This window comes from Oryctolagus cuniculus, chromosome 4 (assembly GCF_051225735.1).
Source record: "Oryctolagus cuniculus isolate XC-2025 breed Fujian yellow rabbit chromosome 4, ASM5122573v1, whole genome shotgun sequence".
NCBI classification, from domain to species: domain Eukaryota; kingdom Metazoa; phylum Chordata; class Mammalia; order Lagomorpha; family Leporidae; genus Oryctolagus; species Oryctolagus cuniculus.
Genome location: NC_142870.1, coordinates 29,561,985 through 29,579,883, shown reverse-complemented (window position 1 = coordinate 29,579,883; position 17,899 = coordinate 29,561,985). Strand labels below are relative to the sequence as shown.

Genomic DNA, 17,899 nt, shown 5'->3' with positions numbered 1-17,899 from the left:
GATTGTGGGAAGAAAGCAGCTAATCTGAGAGGTGTGATTCTACAAGAAAGTGTGATACAGCACAAAGAAGTAGTACAAAAATATCTAAATCATTTTGTTTTAAAGAAATGCTTTAATTATCATAACTGGAAGGCCAGAGGTGGAATGGATTTCAAGGGTTGTTTCTTTAAGGACCCAACCCTGAGACCAATGTTCTGGTGCAGTGGCCTGGGCTGCCTCGTGCAAAGCCAGCATCCCATCTTGGCTCCGGTTCAAGTTCTGGCTGCTCCACTTCCAATCCCACTACCTGCTAATGTGCCTGGGAAAGCAGTGGAAGATTATCTAAGTACTTGGGCCCCTGCCATCCACATGGGAGATCCAAATGAAGTTTCTGGCTCCTGGCTTCAACTGTCCTAGCTCCAGCCATTGTGGCCATTTGGGGAATGAACCAGAGGATGAAAGATTGCTCTCTCTGTGTCTCTCTGTCTCTTCCCCCTCTCTCTGTAACTCTGTCTTTCAAATAAATAAATAAATAAAATAAGACTCAACCATTATATCAAACTTCAAGTTGTTTTGTATTTTATGCTCAGCCCAGAGCTTAATCTTAACTTGACCTTGAAATATTAAGATGGCTTCCAGTAGCAATCAAATCATGTGTTCCCTGTTCACATTCAGCAAATGACAGAGAAACAGGTTTTACATCTAGTACTTTCAAAACACTCCAAGGAGGCTTCTCATTTCACTGAATGGAACTGGGTCACATACCAACTTCTAAAACGATCACAGATAAAAAACAAATAGCACTTCTTCTAAACAAGAAATACCCAACCTCTGAGCTGAGTCCAACTCCCCATATTACATCTTTGCTTCTCAACAGGGAAACACAGGAATAGGTGTTGGAAGATGATCTACCATAATCTCCAACACACATAAGCAGTTGTGACTACAAAATTTCTTCAACATCTTCCTTGAAGTCCGAAATGGATAAAAAGTAATGACTTCAATTCTTTGGCTAACAAAGTTTTGACTTTCTTTTATTTTCTTTTCTTTTCTTTTATTTTATTTTATTTATTTTGACAGGCAGAGTGGACAGTGAGAGAGAGAGACAGAGAGAAAGGTCTTCCTTTGCCGTTGGTTCACCCTCCAATGGCCGCCGCGGACGGCGCACCACGCTGATCCGATGGCAGGAGGAAGGTGCTTCTCCTGGTCTCCCATGGGGTGCAGGGCCCAAGCACTTGGGCCATCCTCCACTGCACTCCCTGGCCACAGCAGAGAGCTGGCCTGGAAGAGGGGCAACTGGGACAGAATCCGGCGCCCCGACCGGGACTAGAACCCGGTGTACCGGCGCCGCAAGGCGGAGGATTAGCCTAGTGAGCCGCGGCGCCGGCCTAGTATTAGTAGACACTAGTCTTGTTTGTGTGATCCCTTTGACTCTTAGACCTATCAGTGTGATCAATTGTGAACTGAAGTTGATCACTTGGACTAGTGAGACGGCATTGGTACATGCCACCTTGATGGGATTGTATTGGAATCACCTGGCACGTTTCTAACTCCACCATTTGGGGCAAGTCTGATGGAGTATGTTCCAAATTGTACATCTCCTCCATCTCTTATTCCCACTCTTATATTTAACAAGGATCATTTTTCAAATGCCCACATTCTATTAAAGAATCAAGTTTACACTGGTGCCACGGGACACATTACTCAATTCATAAAAGTACACAGGAACAGAATCCAAAATTGCACTCCATTCTATAAAAAACTGCAGCAGTTTCGTGGGGGTCCCTTGCTGAGACTCAATAGAGTGCTATGGTCTGCACCAATACTGCAGAGATTCTGCTACACCTATGCATCTTAAGTAATACATTGCTTCCTGCAGACCATAAATGGCACTTAAAGACAACTGCAGCAGTCATAGAAACAATGAATAGGTGTCATCTTTAAAAATCAACCAATGCTGATAGAAATACAAGACTTCAACGCTGTGGCATAGTGGGTAAAGCTGCCGCCTGCAGTGCCAGCATCCCATATGGGTGCTGGTTTGAGTCCCAGCTGCTCCACTTCCAATCCAGCTCTCTATTGTGGCCTGGGAGAGCAGTGGAAAATGGCCCAAGTCCTTGAGCCCCTGCACCCACATGGGAGACCTGGAAAAAGCTCCTGGCTCCTGGCTTCAGATTGGCACGGCTCTTACCGTTGCAGCCAATTAGGGAGTGAGCCAGCAGATAGAAGACCTCTCTCTCTCTCTCTGCCTCTACTTCTCTCTCTGTGTAACTCTGAGTTTCAAATAAATAAATAACTCTTAAAAAAAAAAAAAAAACCTGGTGGCTCTTACACACAGGACAATGTTCTGACTCCTTAGAATCACATGAAGAACTATTCACAAGCAGGGGCAACCAATCATATCAGCTCCACTGTCCTCGCATTCCCAACACATTCTTCACATCCCTGCAAACTCCTTTATATCTCTGTGATTTTCAATGTTCTTTTTCTTCTACCAAGATTTCTTTCCCCTGCTTTCTCTTTCTTAAAAAAAAATTATTTGAAAGGCAGAGAGAGAGAGAGGTCTTCCATACTATAGTTCACTCCCCTGATGCCAGCAACAGTTGTGGCTGGGTCAGGCTGAAGCGAGGGACCTGGAATCCCTTCTGGGTTTCCCACATGGGTCACAGAGATCCAAGCCCTTGAATCAGCATCTGCTGTTTCCCATGTAGACATTTGCAGGAAGTTGGACTGGAATCAAACCGGTACTGAAACCCAGGGACTCCCATGGAATCTGGGCATCCTAAATGGAATCTTTTTTTTTTTTTTTAAGATTCTTTATTTATTTGAAAGGCAGAGCTACAGAAAAGCAGAGGCAGAAAGAGAGCTCTTCACCCACTGGTTCACTCCCCAAATGACTGCAATGGCCCCAGCTGGGCTGATCTGAAGCCTGGAGCCAAGAACTTCTTCCAGGTGTCCCACGTGGGTGCAGGAGCCTAAAAACTTGGGCCATGTTAGCCCTCTTAGCCAAACTCCATAACAAGGCATTTGATGCTTAAAAAGTCTAGTATTTTCTGAATTTCTTAACATAGTATTTTAATAATTAAAAGTAGGCAAGTAGATCTTTGTGAATAAATCATTGGGTTGCTCATTTGCTGCAGAGAGTTTGGAGTGATGCAGCCACAATTTTAGATACATGTATTAGATTGACATAGAGACACAGTGCTAAACGAGGTGAAGTGAAACAAACCAGTGAGGCAGGATGAACGTGTCAAAACTGATTGGCCAGTGCAGATTTTAAATTGTGTAGGCAGATTTCCTGGTGGCTTGTTTCGAAAACAACAGCATAAACTTATTAAGCAATTGTTTTATTGTATGTTAAACATACATAAAACTACTGCAAGAGGAACATTAATCATGTGTTTACTTTGTTCCTCTGTTAATGAAACAGAATTTTTTTTGTTTCTTTATAAGATAAGGGAATTGTGAATGCTGTTCTCAGGCTGAGAGAACAGGCCAAATACTCCCACAACATACTTCTGGGAGTACAGAACTCCCATTTGATCGAGGTTTGCTTTGGTATGGCCTCGCTATTTCCAAATTTTATCATTCTTTTCTTTATTAAGGAATAACATGAGCTTCAGCTTTCATTCATGAAGTAAGATTATCTCTATTTCCTCATCACAGGAGAAATTAATGTAAAATTCTCCCTGTCCCATTTTATTTTTTTAAGATTTTTTTTATTTGAGAGGTGGAGTTACAGATGGGGGAGAGACAGAGAGAAAGGTCGTCCATCCACTGGTTTACTCCCTAAAAGTTGCAAGGACCAGAGATGGGCCCATCCGACAGGCAGAAGCTTGGCCAACTATTCCACAGTGCTGGCCCCATGTTCCATTTTAAAATCCGGTTATAAATAACTAATAGGCTGAGGAGGGAAAGGAGCAAGGGAAGGAACAGCTCTAAGTTCATATTAAGTGTCAGGCAAAGCTTCTAGGTTGCAACTTCCCCCAGGATAAAGTCAGTGTCTATTTCATTTCTATATCCCTGATACCCAGCGCCTAGGCAGGTGCTCAACAAACATTTATTTACCAAACCAATCACAATCCATTCCAGACATAATTTCATTTAATCCTTGCTATGGTTTGGATAGGGTTTGTTCTCTAAAGTTTCATGTGTTGGGAGCTTTGGTGCCCAGTCCAGTGGTGCTAAAGTGGTAAAACCTGTAAGAGCTGGGGTCTAGGGAAAGAGAATGAGGTCATGGAGGCTCCACCCTCACGAATGGATTGATGCTGATCTCCCAGGGTAGGCTGGTCCTTGGCCGCGTAAATCAGTTCTTGGGAGAGTGAACAGTGGCAGGGAGGCCAGCCCTCTTTTTCTGCAATGTTGGAACACAGCCAGGGGCCCTCACCAGGGTGCCAGTGTCAGACTATTGGGAACTTCCAGTCACCAGAATCAGGAGCCAAATAAATCTCTTCACTCTTAAAGGACGCAGCCTGAGGTATTTTATTGTAGCAATACAAAATGGACTGATACCGTCCATACAACCATGCTCTGAATATAGAAGCATTTTCTTCATTCAACAGAGATTAAATAACTTGCCCAAGATCACACTAAAAGGTCTGAATTACAAACTAGTGACTTAAGTCTAAAAATGTCTCAGAATCATCTAGAAAAATGCAACTTTTTATAATGAAAATCAAATTAGTGAATTTAAGTGACTCTTAACACATTTGCTATTAAAGTGTAAAGGTAAACATGTGTTTCAGCTTTTACAATTCTAGACAGTGAGTCTGATCAGACATATGCTATCGTATGAGATTTGATGAAACTTTGAGAACCTGTTGAGTATCCTTGCAGTGTGGCAGGAGCAAAGATACTAAGCAGCAGACCCCACCCCTGTGAACCTCGGCATAGGTGAAGGTAAAAGAAATAGAGGGGCTGGCATTGTGGCACAGCAGTTAAGCTGCCACTCTAGATGACTACTGCCCACATTTTCTCTCTCTCTCTCTCTCTGCCTTTCTTTTCTTTTTAATTTAATTATCATTTATCTGAAAAGCAGAGAGAGAAAGAGAGACAAAAAGAGAAAGAAAACAATATTCCATCCTCTGATTCACATGGGTGCAGGAACCCAAGCACTTGGACCAACTTCTGCTGCTTTCCCAGGCACATCAGTAGGGAGTAGAATCAGAAATGAAGCAGCCGCGTCTCAAACTGGTGCCCATATGGGATGCCAGCATTGCAGTAGGCCACAACATCAGCCCCCAATCACTCTGCCTTCAAAATCAAAAAAAAAAATCAAGAAATATTTAAAAGCATAAAAAAGAAAACCAGAAACAGAAGTTGTGCAAGAGAGCAAACTCCTTACAATAGAATTATAAACCAAATGCTGTATAGGCATAAATGAAAGACCACAAAGGAAGAAGAAGAAGAAGAAGGATATTGCTAAAGATATAAGAACAAGAACAAGACAGAATCACCCAAGGTCCTGGGGTGGAAAGCTAATTACAAAAAAATCCATAGAATGGTTGCTTAGAACAGGTAGATGGAGATGATAGGATTTGGTCCTGGAAATGCATGTTATCAGATGTGAAGGGATTTGATAACCCAACCCATTGGCTAAAGGAATGATTCTCTTAAACGTTTATGCCAAGTAGCAGAGGAAGACTCAGTATGTTGGTTGACAATTGACATCAGTAAACATCTTCTATCAGATAATTCCCTTTAACTTCCAGGGAATCTTTCCTAAACTTTTTGTTTCTTATTGATCATTCTAGAAAAGAAAAATGAGTACAGTAATTGAATCTTGACAAACTAATTATTTCAACAGTGTAAAAGAATTGAATTTCCCTACTATTGTGAATGAACCTACCTCCTTCCCGTGATAAAAACGGTTGATGTACAGGGGCTGGTATTGTGGGGTAGCAGATTAAGCAGCTACCTGCAACACTGGTATCTCATATGGGCTCCAGTTCCAGTCCCAGCTGCCCCACTACCAATCAAGCCTTGTGCTACTGTGCCTGGGAAAGCAATGAAAGATGACCCAAGTGCTTTGGTCCCTGCATTCACATGAAAGACCCGTATGAAGCTCCTGGCTCCTGGCTCTGGCTTGGCCCAGCCCAAGCCATTGAAGACATTTGGGGAGTGAACCAGCAAATGGAAGATCTCACTCTCTCTGTCTCTGCCTCTCTCTCTGCAACTCTGCCTTTCAAATAAATAAATCTTTAAAAAAAAAAAAGTTGATATACAATGACTTGATTTAAAAGAACATATACAGAACAGTTTGCATAAAGCATGTAGGTCAACAAAATGGGTGGCTAATTAAAACAACTTATGCAATTGTTTTTGTACTGAGTTTTGAGAACTCATAATGAGATTTCACATTAAGAATACCCATGTGCCTTTAAGAGCACTGATCAGTAATTACTTTTGAATGGGTAATATAAATTATAATATTACCTAATATTTGAGAGACTCTTGAGCCAAATACTCCCACCACATATCTTTCCTTAGAGCATGGAAATGCCACAAGCCTGTGTGTACCTAACAGTGGTATGCATTCATGACATCAGGAATTCACTTATCAAGGCATGAAATGAGTCATGCCTCAAATTGCCCCATGGATGGAAACCAAGCAACCTGTGAATTTCCAAAACATGGATTCAGTAGGTTTCACAGAGGGTGTATATGCTGAAACTGCAGTCATTATGTTCAACTGAAGCAGGGGAAGACAAATATCTTTCTCTGGGTGCACCTTTAAATCTAGTCGTTATCCTGAAGAATTTCTATTACTTCCAAACAGTAGAACAATTCTTTCAGCCACAACTTTTCCTTCATGTAGGCGTGCTTTCACAATCCAACTTCCTGACATTGTTCCTCTCTTGTTTTCTGCAGGCCCACCTAAGTTTTGAACATTTCACTTGCTTGTTAAGTTGGTGCAGATAATTCTGCCTTCCTTTCTCTTTGCTTTCTGAGCCAGATATTGAGTTTCCTAACACACTCTTCTACATTTCCCCTTGTGAAGTGTCTGCTACTGATTTCTGGGCCTATCAAGAGCATCCATACTCCAAATGAATTGTGTCCATCCATATTCCCCCTATTGGGATAATGCTACCTAAATTTTAATTTCTCATCAGACGGACATTTATCTCAAACCTGATTTCCATTCATTGTTGTCCAGCTATCTTCCCTTTTGTGTGAACAGTCGTACTTTTTCTGGGGCCTGTACATTTTCTGAGCGTTATCCCTGATGACATGCACCTGACAAGCTTCATTACTTCCCACAAACATATCACGCTGAGAATCACAAAATAGGGTCTGCTGCATTCTGTGCTTAATTCCCAGCACTTCTTTTCTCTCGGAACTGTCCACCTTACCTAAATTCTCTTGGCATAGGGCTTCGAGAGTTTTTGAGGTTGGATTTCCACTGGTTTTATGTCCAATCTAGGGCTTAAAAAAGCACACCGTAATACCTTCTCAGATCCTTGTTCCATAACTGACATCAGTACAATATGCTTTTTATAATCTTGCTTCTCTTCTGGTATTGGAGATCTTGGGCAACATTCCTTTTTATTTGTCCCATCTTTAACAGCATATAGATTGAGTTAAACAGAGACAGGAATTTATTCGAAGGAAATCAGGTTATCCACATCCTCTGGAAGTAGAGGAAACCATATTCCGAATAGGCGTTAATAAAAGGGAAGCTATCCACTGCGATGAGGACACCACTGCATATCACTGCTGAGACTCCTCATGCTGCTGACGTTGACACTGACGCACCCCTGCCTTGGCTGCACACTGATACCCCACAGAGAGATTTCACCAATGTTCCTGACCCTTTCGTCCTGACTCCTGATGCCCAGTCAGAGACTCACAGATCTACTGGCCAAACCTAAGTCATGGATTCGGGCCCTAGCTTCAATGGAGGTTGGGAGGTAGGTTTCAAGCCTATTCAGATTCTACAGTGGAAGAATAGCTCTGCCTCCCAGAAAGATCTGTATCATATAGATTTCCCAAATGTAAGAAAAAAATTCAGTTACTCAACAAAAGAAAAAATAATTGCTTACTACACCTTGATTATAGTTCTCTGCCTTATAGAATATCTATTTGAGGTGCCAGCATGGTGGCACAGTGGGCTAAGCCTCAGCCTGTGGCACCTGCATCCCATATGGGCTGCCAGTTCCAGTCCCGGCTGCTCTACTTCCAATCCAGCTCTCTGCTATGGCCTAGGAAAGCAGTGGAAGATGGCCCAAGTGTTTGGGCCCCTGCACCCGCATGGGAGACCTGGAAAAAACTCCTGGCTCCTGGCTTTGGATTGGCTCAGTTCCAGCGGTTGCAGCCATTTGGGGAATGAGCCAGCAGATGGAAGACCTCTCTCTCTGTCTCTGCCTCTCTGTAACTCTGCCTTTCAAATAAATAAAGAAATCTTAAAAAAAAAAAAAAAAAAGAATATCTAGTTGACCACTTGTCTGCATATTGCACTCTAGTTAGGCTGTTTATATGGAAAATGTCTTTTGTTCCTTTTCATCTAGCACTGCACATCCCAAACTGTACCTTGAGGTGTTCCAGGTACCAAGAAAACTCAGGAGATCTAGCAAGATAGTGTAAACCCTCAAGGACAGAGCAATGGCCATTTGTCAGTTACCATTTGATGTATTACCTGGAAGTACTTCACAGTTTCATTGGATCATGCTATATTCCCTTCAGTGACATTCATTTCTCTGTAAAGCTGAGTTTCCAATGGTTGCTGCAATAAAAAAAAATAATAATAAGTTCCACATGAAAAATTAACATGGAGTATGACATGAGGGTGACAGTGTCTAGTCTGACCCTGAGGTTGAGGAAAGAGACAGTGCCAAACAGCCACACACATCCCATTAGTAATACTGTATATTTAAGGATGGAACTTCTGAATCTGTATAAATAAAACACATGAAATTTGTATACATTAAATAATTTTTTTAAAAAAGAGGTGGGACTTGAAGAGACAGCTTATAGAATGGGAGAAAATATTTGCAAACTATACATTGGACAAGAGGCTAATAGCCAGAATATGTAACTATTCTAATAACTCAGAAGTAAAAAGAGATAATTTGATTTAAAACTGAGCAATAGACTTTAGGAGACATTTCTAAAAAGAAGACAAACAAATAGGGGACTGGTACACACACACCAAAGGGTCCAACATCATTTATCACTAGGAAAATTCCAGCCAAAATAATAATGAGATATCAGCTCACCCCGTTATAAAAAACATAAAAGATAACAAATGCCGTTTATACAGAGAAAGCGAACCCTTTCACATTGTTAGTGGCAATGTAAATCGGTACTGCCATTACCAAAAACAGCAAGGAAGCTCCTCAAAAACTTAACAGTAAAATTATCATATGATCCAATAGTCCCTCTCTGGCTACATATCCAAGAAAAGGAAAATTATTGTGTCACAGAAACATCTGTGCTACCATATTTCTTCCAGAATTATTCTGAATAGCCAAGAAATGGAAATAATGGTAACCTAAGTATACATCAACTGATGAAAGGACATAAAAATGTGGTATATGTGTACACACACAAGAGAAATGAAATCCTGTAATTTGTAGCAATATAGATAGATGGGTGTAGAGGACATTACGTTAAGTGAAATAAGCCAGCGACAGAAAGAGAACATATTTAACTCATATGTAGAGTCTGAAAAGTTAATCTCACAGAAATTGAGTGTAGAATAGAGGCTACTAGTTGCTGGGATGAGGATAGGGCAGGGAGAGATAAGGAAAGTTTGGCCAGTGGCTACAAAGATATAGTTATGTGTGTAGGAGAAATAATTTTGGTGTTCTGCATAATAGGGTGATTATATAAATAACAATCACATAAAAGTATTATATATTTCAGAAAAACTAGAAGGATTTTGCTCTCATCACAGAGAAATGATGCTTGAGGGTATAGGTATACTTACCTTATTTTAAACATTACACCATGTACACATATATTGAAACATGCATAATCATGTGTCAAAAAATAAATTTTGGGGATGGCATTGTGGCATGGTGGGTAAAGCCATCCCCACAACACTGGCATCCCACATGGGTGCTGGTTTGTGTCGTGGCTGCTCCACTTCTAATCCAGCTCAATATTAATGGCCTAGGAAAAGCAGCAGAAGCTGGCCCAAGTGCTTGGGCCCCTGCCATCCATGTGGGAGACCCGGAAGAAGCTCTTGGCTCCTGGTTTAGGCATGGCCCAGCTCCAGCCATTGTGACCATCTGGGGAGGGAACCAACACACGGAAGATCTCTCTCTGTGTGTCTGTCCTTCTTTCTCTCTCTTTGTAACTCTGACTTTCAAAATAAATAAATAAATATTTTAAATAAATAATCTTAAAAGAATGAAACTAGACATGACCTTTTCTCTCTATTCTAACATTACAAAATAGATACTTGGTTGCTAAAATATAAATACTTAAGATGTTTGAACCTAATAATTGAATTTGTTTCATTTTGTTTTGGTCTGGAGGTGTTGTGAAATAATTATTAAGACCCTAATGGCACTTTGAACCAAAAGAATTTAGGAAATTCAGAACTAGACCAGTATCTAAAAACTAAAAATACATATGTCTTATTCTTTGCAGATGCATTTTTCATGAAAAGCCCCATGTCTTTGCTCAAAGAATAATTTATGAGGAAAGTCAAGGAGTAATAGGAAAGTTGTAGCCTCCTGCTCTTGTGCTAGTTGTCAAGTGGATAAACAGACAACACAGCTGGGAGAGGGAGAGCAGGAAATGAAGGCACAGAAGAAAAGAACACAAGGAAATGCTGAAAGTGCCCCAAGGCTGGAAGACAGTGTCAGGAAAGCTCCGCAGCTCAGGAACAGGAACACCTGTGCCCATGACCTAAAGGACTGTGTCACTGCTGGCCAAAACAAGGATGCTCATAAAAAAGAAGGCAGAGTTTGACAACTTATTCTGTGGAAAAAATATGAGCATAAAGCAGAAAACTTTCAAGTTTGGAGACAAGAAGTCTGCTTACTGACATTTTCAAAAATAATGTCATGTTGGGGCCAGTGCTGTGGCACAGCAGGTTAAAGCCCCGGCTTGCAGCACCAGCATCCCATATGGGCACCAGTTCGAGCCCTGGCTGCTCCACTTTTGATCCAGCTCTCTGCTATGGCCTGGGAGGGCAGTAGAAGATGGCCTGGGCACCCTGATGGGAGATGTGGAGGAAGCTCTTGGCTCCTGGCTTTGGACTAGCTAAGCTCTGGCTGTTTCCGTCATTTGGTAAGTGAACCAGTAGATGGAAGACATCTCTCTCTCTCTCTCTCTCTCTCTGTCTCTGTCTCTTTCTAACTCTGTCTTTCAAACAAATAAAATAAATCTTTTTTTTTAAATGTCATGTTTAGGGATAAGTTTCAAAGGAGAAAGCAGATAATGACAGAACTCTGTGACTTACACAAGTTGTCAAACCCAGTTTTCTCTTCCACAGAAAAAGTGTTCACCTAACAACTAACCTTCTAGAACCCTTCCTCAGGGTTGATTTGAGCTTTTTGTATCCTCAAGAGTGAGTTTTGTACATAGAAAAAATTATTTAAATGGTTGCTTACTGCAATTAGTTAAATGTATTCAAGCCACAAATTCCAAAAATCTTACTTCTTTATTGAACTTTTAAGTTCAGCTTGAAAATGTTATTTCCCTCTTTAAAAGTCTCATAAGTTCTGTCTGTCAAAAAAATTAAAAAAAAAATTTTAGAAAGTCTCATAAGTTTTTCTTTTGTTTGTTTGACAGGCAGAGTGGACAGTGAGAGAGAGAGAGAGAGAGAGAGAGAGAGAAAGGTCTTCCTTTGCCGTTGGTTCACCCTCCAATGGCCGCCACAGACAGCGCACTGCGGCCGGCGCACCATGCTGATCCAAAGGCGGGAGCCAGGTACTTCTCCTGGTCTCCCATGGGGTGCAGGGCCCAAGCACTTGGGCCATCCTCCACTGCACTCCTGGGGCACAGCAGAGAGCTGGCCTGGAAGAGGGGCAACCAGGACAGAATCCGGCACCCTGACCAGGACTAGAACCTGGTGTGCCGGTGCCGCTAGGCAGAGGATTAGCCTGTTGAGCCGCGGCACCACTTGTAAGTTTTAAAGGGAATTTTTAAGAGTTCTTTTAACTATGTTTAATCACACATAAACACTTGAGTAAGTAAATATATTCAAGCACTTTAAGTGGCATTAATAAATTTAGTGTATTCTCTATCCTTTTAAAATAGTTCAATTGTCCAATTTAACATTCCCATTGATACTCTTATTCATCTAATAAGTTTATTATGTGATTCTAAAGTTATCTTAAATATTACAAGTACATAAAAATAACAAATGTTAGATTATTTTAAAAATTAAATGGTAATACTATGGCTTTGACTCTCTTAAAGTGTCTCTATAATTCACTGAAAACTTCAGTAAACCGAAGTTTACTGCCCACCAGGGAAGAAGTTACTATGCCAGCTAACTAAGACAACTGATCACAAGGGTACAGCCATCTCAGCTGATCAGTAGACCTGAAGTAGCAAACAGAGCAATCCTTCTAATCATATAATGGCATATTAAACAGCTTCTAGTATCACTTAATCATAGGTTTCATAACTTGAAGACATTGGGCTTGAATAATAGGTGCAAATAAATATCTGTTTTATAATCTTTCACCAAAGTACAAATATCAATCATTTTATTGTACAGCCCTTAGGTACAAGATTTGAGCATTACAATTTTCAATTTTTGTTACTTCTTAACTGTGTCCTCTTTTCTTTAAAAATGTGTTTTTATTTATTTGAAAGGCAGTGCAACAGAGGGAGAGTATGTGTGAGAGACAGCTCTTCTATCTATTGGTTATTCCCAAATGCTCACAACAGCCAAAACTGGACCAGGCTGAGGCCAGGAGATTGTAATTCCATCTGGTTCTCCCATGTGGGTGACAGGAATCAAAGCACTTGAGCCATCACCCACTGCCTCCCAGGGTGTACATCAACAAGAAATTGGATCCGAAGCAAGGCAGGGACTCAAATCCAGGTACTCAGACATGGAATGAAGAATCTCAACTGCTGAGCTGAAAGCCTACCCCGTAACTATTTTTTTTTCCAAATCAAATAAAACAATCTTTGCGTAGAAAGGTTTCTACGACCCTACATGTTCTCTGAAAACTCCACAAGATCTTGTGGAGCCTGGACTATTCACAAGTTGTTCCCATCTTTAAATCATTGTTGTCAAGGTTGCTGTAGATTTGAAAGTGGGTAGCTCTGTGCCAAGCATGTGAACCTCACTTTGGGTCAGCCTCCAGCGGGACCAGCCTGCCATTTCTATCAGAGGTCTTGTCTCTGCCTAGGAGCATTGAATGGCAACAGGATACTCCCAGTCACCTAAATTTTCAAAGACGTCCTCAGATCAGTGCATTTTCCATCTTTCCTAACTTCACTTTCAACATAGTCTAGCTCCAAACCTCACTTTCAACAAACAAACCAAGAAGGTTCAGATAACTGCAAACAGACAGCTGTTGTCTTGGGATTAAAAGATAACTTCAGTTTTTGATCCAGCAGTGCAAACAGTCGATGGCCTTCCATGATAGGAAGATGTCAGATAAAATACCTGTAGCAACGGAGAACTTGGCAGATTAAAATAGAGTGAAAACAGAGAGCAATCAAATGTAATATGTGATCATACATAGGAAAAGCACTGGCATAAAGAACAGTATTGAAGGACCAGTGTTGTGGCACAACAGCTTAGGGCACTGCCTGTGATGCCACAATTCCATAGGTTCAAGTCCTGGCTGCTCTACTTGTGATCCAGCTCCCTGCAAATGCGCCTGGGAAATCAGTGGAAGATGGCCCAAGTCCTCGGGCCCCTGCAGCCATGTGGGAGACCTCAATGGAATTCTAGATTCCTGACTTTGGCCTGGCCCAGCCCTCGTCATTGTGGCCATTTTGGCAGTAAGCCAGCAGATGGAGAATTTGATCATTTCCTCATGCTTTAAGTATAGATTATACATTTTGGCAGGATTGGTTCAGGAATGAAATCATGTCCTTTCTGGCGCATCACAGCTGGATGCTCCTGACAACTGTTTGTACCATTATTTGTAATGTTAAACACTTCTTCATTGTGAAGACATCTCTCTCATCTTTGTGGTTATTAGTAATCTGATTTATAGCATCTCTATTCATTTTTGTCAGAAAGTGGACTCAATCCAAATGTACTTCAACTGATGAATGGATAAACAAAGTAGTACCTCATATGGAAGTTATTCAACATAAAAAAGGACCAATCTATATTAGTTGGGTTTTTAAAAAAGATTTATTTATTTATTTATTTGAAAGGCAGAGTTTCAGAGAGGCAGAGGCAGAGAGAGACAGAGAGGGAAATCGTCCATCTGTTAATTCACTCTCCAGATGACTGCAAAGGCCAAAGCTGTGCCAGGAGCTTCTTCCAGGTCTCCCACACAAGTGCAGGGACCCAAGTACTTGGACCGTCTTCTACCTGCTACACCACAATGCTGGCCCCACCTGTCTTCATTTTTTTTTTTTTTTATTTGACAGATAGAGTTAGACAGTGAGAGAGAGAGACAGAGAGAAAGGTCTTCCTTCCGTCGGTTCACCCTACAAATGGCCAATACGGCTGGAGCTACGCTGATCCAAAGCCAGGAGCCAGGTGTTTTCTCCTGATCTCCCACGCAGGTGCAGGGCCCAAGCACTTGGGCCATCCTCCACTGCACTCCTGGGCCACAACAGAGAGCTGGACTGGAAGAGGAGCAACCGGGACTAGAATCTGGTGCCCATATGGGATGCTGGCGCTGTAGGCGGAGGATCAACCAAGGGAGCCATGGCACCAGCCCCATCCCACCTGTCTTCTTAAGCACAGTGTTTTGGGATCTTTATTTTAAAGTAGATTACACTATGTCTTTAGAGAAGAAAAAAATACTAGATGAAGTCACTGAGCTTCTGAGTAAGCTATGGAGAGAAGTTTCCATCGAGATACGAGATGCCACAACTCAGCTTCTCAGTGAGCCTTTCATTTGCTGTAAGTATGTGGCTTCCCTATGGGGTGGGGGTAGTAACAAGGCTGGGAGGGTAGGCATTGTGGCACAATCAAATACGAGTGCTGGTTCAAGTGCCAGCTACTCTACTTCCAATCCAGCCTCCTGCTAATGTGCCTCGGAGGCAGCAGATGATGATCCAAGTAACTTGACTCGGGCCTCCCCAGTGAGAGACCTAAACAGAGTTCCTGGCTCCTGGATTTGACCTGGTCCAGCTGTAGGTGCCCCAGAGATTTGGAGAATGAACCAGCAGATGGAAGATACCTTACTTGTGTGTACTTTCTCTCTCTCTCTCCTTCTCTGTCACCTGCTCTGTGTTACTCTTTCAAATAAATAGGTAATATTTTTGTAAAGGGTGAGAAATATTGTATTATCTGTGACACCTCCAGAAGAGAAAATCTCTGTTTTTCCTATGAAAAGGAAAAGTTTGACTCTAAGTCCCATCACCATACAAATGAAAACAGAAGATATCATAAAGCTATAGAGAAATCTGCATCTGCTGAGGGCAAGTCTGCCTCTTTTTAAAACAACCAAGACAAAATATTTAATTATTCCTATGGCTGAATTCCTACCATTGGCACTTATAAGTCCTAACCTGCAACACCTTAGAAGGTGACTGTCTGGGGACAGCGCTGTAATGCAGTAGGTTAATCCTACACCTGCAGTGCTGGCATCCCATATGGGCACTGGTTCTAGTCCCGGCTGCTCCTCTTCCGATCCAGCTCTCTTCTATGGCCTGGGAAAGCAGTAGAAGATGGCCCAAATCCTTGGGCCCCTGCACTCCTGCACTCGCATGAGAGACCAGGATGAAGCACCTGGCTCCTGTCTTCAGATCAGCTCAGCTCTGGCCATTGTGGCCATTTAGTGAACCAACGGAAGGAAGTCCTTTCTCTCATACTCTCCCTCTCTCACTGTCTAACTCTACTTCTCAAATAAATAAAATAAATCTTTAAAAAAAAAAAAGGAATGTGATGGTCATTGATGGAAGAGTCATTAAAGAAATGATCAGCTTAAAAGGAGACCATTAGGGTTGGCTCTAGTCCAGTCTGATTGATATCCTTATAAGAAAAAAAAACCTGGGGCCGGTGCTGTTGGCATAGCAGGTAAAGCCGCCACCTGCAGGGCCAGCATCCCATATGGGCGCCAGTTCAAGTTCTGGCTGCTGCACTTCCAATCCAGCTCTCTGCTCTGGCCTGGGAAAGCAGTAGATGGTCCAAGTCCTTGGGCCCCTGCACCCACGTGGGAGACCCAGAAGAAGCTCCTGGCTCCTGGCTTTGAATTGGCCCAGCTCCAGCTGTTGCAACCAACTGGAAAGCAAACCAGAGGATGGAATAATTCTCTCTCTCTCTCTCTCTCTCTCTCTCTGCCTCTCCTCTCTCTGTGTAATTCTGACTTTCAAATAAAGAAATAAATCTTAAAAAAAAAAAGGACATTAAAGGAAAAAAGAAATAGAAATGATTTTTAAAACCCTATAAAATCACATTAAACACAAAATATTCAAACTTAACTTATTTTTTGATCTGTCTTGCAGGTTCAGTTTCAGTTGTTGAGACCACCTTTCTCCTAGTCACTCAAATTGGAATTTCTTCTTATTTTTTTCAAACATAGTACTAAAGACAATGTTTCCTCTACCATTTCTTTTTGTGGAACAATATTCCGAGATTTCCAGGTAATCCAATTTAAAACTGTTATTATTTGTGCTTATCTGTATATATCAAAAATATCTTGCCACTGTACAACTATATCAGAACACTGGCCTAGTCCTTTGCTCCTTGCACAGCTCACCCACACACACTCTTTAAGACTCACTTCAGGATAGACGTTGTGGCCACTTGGGATTCCACATTTCATTCAGAGTAGCTGGTTTGAGTCGCAGCTGCCCTATACTGCTGATCCAGCTTCCTGCTAACATGTTTGGGAGGCAACAGATTGACCCAAGTGTTCAGTTTCCTGCCATGTGGGACACTGGTATAGAATTCCTGGCTCCTGGCTTTGGCCTAGCCCAGTCCTGGATGCTGTGGGCATTTAGAGAGTGAACCAGGGGCCAGCACTGTGGCACAACAGGTAAAGCCACTTCTTGTAGTGCCGGTGTCCCATATGGGTGCCAGTTCGAGTCCCGGATGCTCCACTTCTGATCCAGCTCTCTGCTATGGCCTGGGAAAGCAGTAGAGGATGGCCCAAGTGCTTGGGGCCCTGCACCCACCTGGGAAACCTGGAAGAAGCTCCTGGCTCCTGGCTTTGGATCCACGCAGCTCCGGCCGTTGTGGCCAACTGGAGAGTGAACCAGCGGGTGGAAGACCTCTCTCTCTCTCTCTCTTTCTCTTTCTGCCTCTCCTTTTCTCTGTGTAACTCTGACTTTCAAATAAATAAATAAATCTTTTAAAAAAAAGAGAGAGAGTAAACCAGCAGAAAGAGAATCAATCTCTCAATCTCTCTCTCTCTCTCCCACCCCATCACTCTCTTTCAAATCAATAAATAAAGCTTTAAGAAAGAAAAAAAAATAATAATTGACAATTGCTTAAGAAAAAAAACTCACTTTAGACCTCTCCAAGAAGTCTTTCCTTGTCCACTTAGGCCAGTAAAGCCCCGCTAGAAATACTTTCTCACATAGATCCTCTCTAATAGCATGTGTTTTCAATTTTTATAAATTTATAAATTTTTATAAATAATAAAAAATTATTTACCTTACCAATAAACTCAGCCTCTAGAGAAGGATTGCGCTTGCAACGGCTAGCCTAGCACATGACAGACATTCAGAAGAGACAAAGGAAGGGAAGCGGGAAGAAGAAAATCACGTACGAAAGATTTCATACATGAGGTAAGTGTTGCACTTACGGTATGATTTCAAGTAAGTATTGGCCAAGTTGTTTCTCAGAATTATCCTTCCTACCCAGTTT

General features: G+C 41.8%; 1 long non-coding RNA gene across 1 annotated transcript in view; it reads right to left on the bottom strand.

Annotated features, from left to right (window-relative positions):
- LOC103350595 (uncharacterized) overlaps window positions 1-17,899 on the bottom strand; it is a 107,207-nt gene that overhangs the window by 10,316 nt on the left and 78,992 nt on the right. Inside the window, exon 2 of the long non-coding RNA XR_518566.5 lies at window positions 8,615-8,701. This is a non-coding gene — a long non-coding RNA (uncharacterized LOC103350595). The remainder of the gene's footprint in view (window positions 1-8,614; window positions 8,702-17,899) is intronic.